The sequence below is a fragment of the Arachis stenosperma genome, chromosome 3, assembly GCF_014773155.1.
Source record: "Arachis stenosperma cultivar V10309 chromosome 3, arast.V10309.gnm1.PFL2, whole genome shotgun sequence".
NCBI lineage: Eukaryota > Viridiplantae > Streptophyta > Magnoliopsida > Fabales > Fabaceae > Arachis > Arachis stenosperma.
The window spans coordinates 67,473,167-67,480,310 of NC_080379.1; positions in this window are offsets into that span (position 1 = coordinate 67,473,167).

Sequence of the window (7,144 nt, forward strand, 5' to 3'; positions counted from 1 at the left end):
AGTTTTTACTTGACGACAATTTGGTATATATGCCGAAGGGAAATTTGTTGAGAGACAAGTTTTCGTGCATTAGCAATCGAGTTATCTGAGTTCAATCTTCAATATAAAGCTCGGAGAGCCATCAAATCACAGTACCTGGCCGACTTCATTGCCGAGTATACTGACACCCCGGGAACACCGACAAAATGGGATCTCTATGTAGATGGCTCTTCAAACAAAACTGGGAGTGGCGTAGGGGTGATAATAGAAAGTGATTAGGGAACCCAAATTGAACTCTCCTTAAAATTCGAGTTCCCCGCTTCAAATAATCAGGCTGAATACGAGGCATTACTAGCTGGTTTGAGGCTAGCTAAGGAGGTTGGAGTTCAAAAGCTTACCATCTTCAGCGATTCACAAGTAGTTACCTCACAAATATAAGGGAGCTACCAAGCTAAGGACCCTACCATGAAAAAGTACTTGGACAAGACCAAAGAATAACTCGGACAAATCAGGGAATACAAGGTCCACCATATACCTCGAGAACAGAATGCTCGTGCTGATGCACTCTCAAAACTAGCCAACACCATACCAGGGGCAATAATAGAAGCCTCATCCATGAATACTGCAAAGCCCATCAATCTCAGAGGAAGAAAAGGTTACAAAAACATCAGAAATCACAAAGGGTCCAAAGTCTCCTCAGTAGTAGCATCCTGTGTCGAAGAGGGAAGAATGATCTTCAAGGGGGTCGCATCCAGAGTCCCATGCTCCCGATTTAGAACTTGAACATCAGGGTCGGACTCAGGATGGCCAACCTTAGCTGTAGGGATTAAAGAAGTCGTGGCAGTAGAAGCTTTAACTAGCGGCACAGGGGGAGGGCTGATGATTTTGATGGTTTGTGTTTCTAGAGTTATTTTTGTTTGAATTTCTCTGCTACGTCTACTGGTTTTGGTTATCTCCCCACCTTAAATTGGGGTGGTTCCTCCAGGATGAGTTGTAGGTGTCTCTATGGAACTCATTTTGTCCAGCTCCTTCGTTGTGCATGTATTGGACATGCTCAGGCTGTTGCTCTTCATAGCTCTCTTTATTTTGTCCCCATGCAGGTGATGGTTGTCTTGTTGTGTTCATTGCAGCTACTTGAAGACCATCTATCCTTTTTGCCATCATCTTCATTTATTGTTGAATCTGTTAGTGCATCAACTTGTTTTGTGCCAGGATGGTATCCACACCTTCAAGTTCTAATACACCTCTCTTTGGAGCTGGTTGGCATTGCCTTTGATGAGCATAAAAGTACTAGTTATTGGCTACAGTGTCTATTAGATTCTGAGCTTCCTTAGCTGTCTTCATTAGTTGTATTGAACCTTCAATAGAATAATCCAAGGCCACTTGAGCTTTTAGAGTCAATCCCTCATAGAAATTCTGAAGTCTGTCCCATTCATTAAACATCTCTGGTGGACACTTCCTAATCAAGGCTTTGTATCTCTCCCAAGTCTCATAAAGTGATTCTCCATCCATTTGGGTGAATGTTTGCACTTTTGTCTTCAATCTTATGATCCTCTGAGGTGGGTAGAACTTAGCCAAAAATTTGCTCACTAAATCCTCCCTGTTGTTGATGCTTTCTTTGGGAAATGCTTCTAACCACTGAGTTGCCTTATCCCTCAAGGAAAATGGAAACAATAGCATCTTATAGATGTCTGGGTGTACACCATTTGTCTTAACTGTGTCACATATCCTCAGAAAAATAGCGGGGTGTTGATTTGGGTTTTTGAAGGGACCTCCTCCATAAGAACAGTTGTTCTGCATCAAAGTGATAAGCTGAGGCTTCAACTCAAAGTTATTGGCATGAACATTTGGAGTGAGTATACTGCTTCCACAGTTTCTCGCATTGGGGAAGGTGTAGGAGGCTAGAACTCTCCTTTAAGGTTGGCCATTGTTATTAGCCACCTCTTCTGGTGGATTATGGGGATTGCCCTCCATCTTTTGATTCTCTTGCTCTGATTCTTCTTCACCAATTACGCCCTTCTCTCTTGCTTCCCTTCTCAATCTCAAGAATATTCTCTCTGGTTCATAATCAAAAGAAGTGGAATCACCTCTTTTTTCTCCTGGCATGCAACCAAAACAACAAAAAACACAAATAGAGCACTCTGTTGCTTGAATGCAGTTAGGATTAGTAGATACAAAATTTCAAATAGTTAGTGTGCTTAGTAAAAATAAAAGAAAGATGCTTAATCTAGATTAGCACCCTACTTAATCATTGTCAATCTAAATCAATCCCCGGCAATGGCACTAAAAACTTGTTGGGGGAAAATTAGATTTCCACACATACTCACCGGCAAGTATACCGGGTCGCATCAAGTAGTAATAACTCACAAGAGTGAGGTCGATCCCACAGGGATTGATGGATCAAACAACTTTTGTTAGGTGATTAGTTTAGTTAAGCTGATAGTGAATTGAATGGAATTGATCTAACAGAAAGTAAAATTGCAAGGAATTTAAAGTGCATAATGTAAATTGCATCAAATGTAAAAGGGCTTGGGTACAAGGAAATTAAAGAAGATAGAAATAACAGAGAGAAAGATTCATTAGGGATTGGAGATATCACAATCTACAAGAAATCAAATGGGTCTCAATTTTTTTGTCAATCATATGAATAGATCTATGGCGGATTAAAATTGATTGTATCCCAATTCTTTGGCAATCCAATCTCTCTAATCACATTCAATCTCGCCAATTCCTTGATCCAATTGTCATGAGAAGAGGTTAAGCATTTTCTCTCATCCATAAGCCACATAGACATCTCAAGATCTCAATTCCTCCCGAATGGTGTTGATCAAGAGAGTTGTGAGAAACAGAGCTTCAGTTCTAATTTTCATGATTCCCCTTCCGAGGCTCACATGGAAATTCACAGATTCAAACCCCCTTACAGAGTGAATGGATCTCAATTACAACAGAAGTTGTTTCTTAGCTATCCAAATGAATTGAGAAGAAGGTGATGTTCACTTAATCATGTGAATTAAAATAGAGCTCTTCCCCCTAATGAATTGGGGTTCAGTGGATCATAGCTCAAAGAAAAAGTGCAGAGAAACTAAATTGCAAGAAAGTAAATCAGACTGAATTATCCACAGAAATGTAAAATTGCAGATGAATAAAAGTGCAGGAAGTTGAATTTGCAATAAAAGTAAATTGAGTTCAATACTGAAATGTAAAAGTGCAGAAAAATAAAAATGTTTACAAGAGCCTTCTATTATACTCCTACTTCTACTCCTACTCCTGCCTACTACTATTGCAGCCTACTGTCCAGCCTGACTCCCTCTAACTAACTCCCCTCTAATGAATTGAAACTCATGCCTTTATATAGGCTTTTCTAAATGACAAATGAAATTGAAATTGAAAACAAATTACAATTAAATGAAAATCCAATTCTAGATGTTCCTTGTGCCTTTGCTTGAGTGATCTGAGTGGGCCTTGTTTGCTATAATTCAAATGGGCTCAGAATGAAATTTATTGAGCAGAAATGCACTTCCAGAAGAGCATAGCATTCATTTGGAGAATGGAGCATTTTTACACCCACGCGTACGCATGCTATACGCTCGCGCGTCCCTGGTGTTCTGGCTCAACGACGCGTACGCGTCATCCTCGCAGACACGTCCCTTGCAGTGTTCACTAAACGAACATAGCGTTCATGCAACGAACGCTACTCACACGTACACGTCCTGTGCGCTTGTGCGTAGATAGAAGAAAATTGATTCCAAGCTTCCGCGCTAACCACACTTGTGCGTGCTTCATCCCAGATGCTCAATCGACGCGTGCGTGTCTTGTACGCGTACGCATAGGCTGCAAAACTTCAAGTCCAGATTTGAATGTGCCCGAAAATGCTCACTTAGTGAATGTAGTGTTCTCCTTCGAAACGAGCACTGATCATAACCACGCGTACGCGTCATGCACGCATACGCGTGGGTCTTCAAAAATCCTTGCCCGACGCGTCAGCGTCTTGGACGCGTGCGCGTCGTAGCGTTTTCACGCCAAGAGTTCTCTCTTTGTTTAAATCATGGGCCACGCTTTTAAAATCGTGGCCTAAGGCTGCAGAGCGTGCTCGAACTTCAAAATGTGTCCATAATTCTTCCTTTGAGCTTATTTTGTTCTTTCTGCTTCTTTTCCTTCATCTTTTCACCTATCATCAACCAAACAGATACATCAAAGTCTTGGCATAATCATCAAATCCAGCATCATTCATATTATCGACTAAATCTTGCAAGAAATCTAATGAAAATGAATAAAATTACCAATGTTTAATTGAATCAAGACAAGCATAAATTTCTCATCCAAGCACTTACTTATTGCCTAGAAATGTATGAAAACCATGTAAAAACAGATAAAAATTGCTAGTAAAACATTTATATGATGACATGTCATCAAGGGCCTTTCTCTTCATCATCATCTGGAGCAGGAATAATCTTACCGTCCTCCACAATGTTGTCCAGACTGAAAAGAGTGAGGTCGAGCTCGGGGGCAAGAACTCGAACCTGGGCTTTCAGGTTCTCATAAGCATCGGTCACACTATCCACAAGATGGCCCTAGGGCTCAGCATAATCCGCACAGGCCGACTCCAACCTTTCCCTGGTCTCCAACAACTCGCCATAAGTACGAGTATAGCTCTCCTTGTATTTTGCCTTCGACTCCTCGGCAAGGTTGGCGGCAGCCTCCGCAGTCGTAGCTCGGGACTTTTCCTTCTCCAAGTTGCGTTCCAGCTTAGCTACCTTAGCATCAAGCTCATCCTTCAGACACTTGATTCTATTAAATTCCGACTTCGCATCCTTCATAAAAGCCTTCATCGCATGAACAGGAGAATCTTGGATCATACAGAACAAAGCCGCACCCATATGAGCCATCCGAATACTATTTTAGGTGACGTAGGATGGACACATCATCCATAGGAAGTCATCCATAAGGAGCGATCTGATTATCAACAAACCCCACAGCATCAAAATCAGGGGCATCCAAATCATAAGGTTTAACAATTTTTTTCCTCTTTGGAGGAGGACTGATAGAAGGGGAAGAGGCAGCACCAGAGGTTGGCTGGAGAGGATCAGAGGAAACCACACGAACGTGAGGAGTTGGAATCACCTTCCTCGGCCCAGAAGAATCCGAGGTCGGCTTTTTCAGAGGAACTCGGGAAGAGCCTTCCCAGCAACCTTCGCCGAGATATTCTGAGCAGCTATTGCCTTTTTGGCCCGTTTAAAGGCCTTTATGGATTCTGTGGTTTTTACCATATCTGAGAAAGAAAGTAGCAAAATCAAATAGCAAGAAAAAGAAAGGCTGAAGACTAACAAATAAACGAACAAACAAAGGAAAGCTAAAAAGAAGTCGGCAAGTACCCAATTCAACCTGAAGAAGAGAGGGATCTCCTAGAAACTTTTTCGTGTTAAGATGACGAGGGTCTCCCCAATTTTCCTCTAACACATGCAAAAAGGCCTGCTCGACCTCGTCTAGACTTTTCCAAGAATACCTAGCCACTACCACATTCTTTTGCCAGCACAAAAGGAAGGCTGGTTCATCATTCTTGTCCAAAAAGAAGGGCCAAGCTTCCTCAAGAGCTCAGACCTTGAAGTACTAATTCTTGAAATCCCTAAAGTATTTATTATACATGGAGAACACTTTCTTTCCTTGGGTAGCCCGGAAAGAAATCTAGGAAGCCATCTTCTTAGCTACCCCAGGCTTCATTAACACAAAGAGATAAAGAAAGAGAGTTTTGGGTAGGTCGGACATCCAGTTCTTGACACAATAGTTGGAAGATTTTTATGAAACCCCAAGAGTTCGGATGAAGCTGAGAAGGAGCTACATTGCAGGACCACAACAGCTCGGTTTCAAAAGGGTAAAAAGGAAGGATAATATTCAGTTGGCTAAAGAAGTAGTCATAAGCATAGAAAAAAAGGGCCATTCCCCTTGAACCAAAGAACGAAAACTAACCCTCTCCTCAGGATCAGGTGACACCAACTCATAGTTTTTCTCTTAGTCCCTATTTTTACAAATCCTATAGTGCCTCCTAACTTGCACACAGTATTCGGGGTCAGCCACAATAACGCACATCAAAACAATGGAGTCCAACCAATCAGACATGCTCTCCGGAATCTTAGTAGACATCTCAACATTATTTTTGCGGGAAGACATGGGTCAACTACTCCTATAAAGAGAAAAAAATTGGGTCACTATCAAAAAACTCGGTAAAACAGGAAACAACTCGGACAATAACACATGAACACCAAGAATTAGATGCGGCAGTAAAAAGGAAACCCCAGAACTCACACTGAAGTCCAAGGGCACCCTTTGGAGGCAATAACAAGGTAAGAACCCGGAGAGAAGAAAATCTACAGAACCCAAAAAGAAGGAAATTCAACAGTCTATCTATCAACAAAGAAAACACAAAAAGATCAATTGACAAAGACATTTTACGCAAATAGTAAGAAAACCATCACTAGCAATCGACCCTTTTCCTACCAACGGTTTTCAAAAGTTACAACCCTTCTCTACAGCGGTGTACAGGAAAGAAATTATGCAACCATAAATAGGAATAGTGGTTAAACAAAAACCCTAAAAAGAATGCATTTTTCTCAGAAAAGGAGCAAGTAAAGAGAATCGCAACATCAATAAAAGGAAAAGGATGTAACCTTTATAAAAAAGGATCAAGCTTTTCGATACGGACGTAGGTGGAAACCAAAGTTTCACAAACATGCAATACCAAGACAAATCACCAAAATAAAGAAATGAGGGAAGAGATACCAACCTGTAAAGAAGAGGCAAGCACGGAACATGTGATGACAAGTCATCATATACCCATTTTTCAAGCTAATTTTACTTGTTTCACTAGTCTTTATGCACTTTCTTGCATCCTAAGTAAGCAATTTGGAATGAAAATGCATGACTTCTTTAAATCAAACAACCACCATTAAATTGATGCTAAATCATGAGGTTTGAGCTAAAATTTATTGATTTTTAATGAATTATAAACCTTATGAGTTTAGAGATACTTTGATTGGTTGTTTTGGTTTCTTGTAGGTGAAGAAAGGAAGAAAAGAAGAAAAACGTAGCTTAAGAAGTGTGGCCAATAGATGAGAAGTGTGGTGCAACATAGAAGGAGGAAGCAAACACTGCCCTCCACAAGAGCACACTG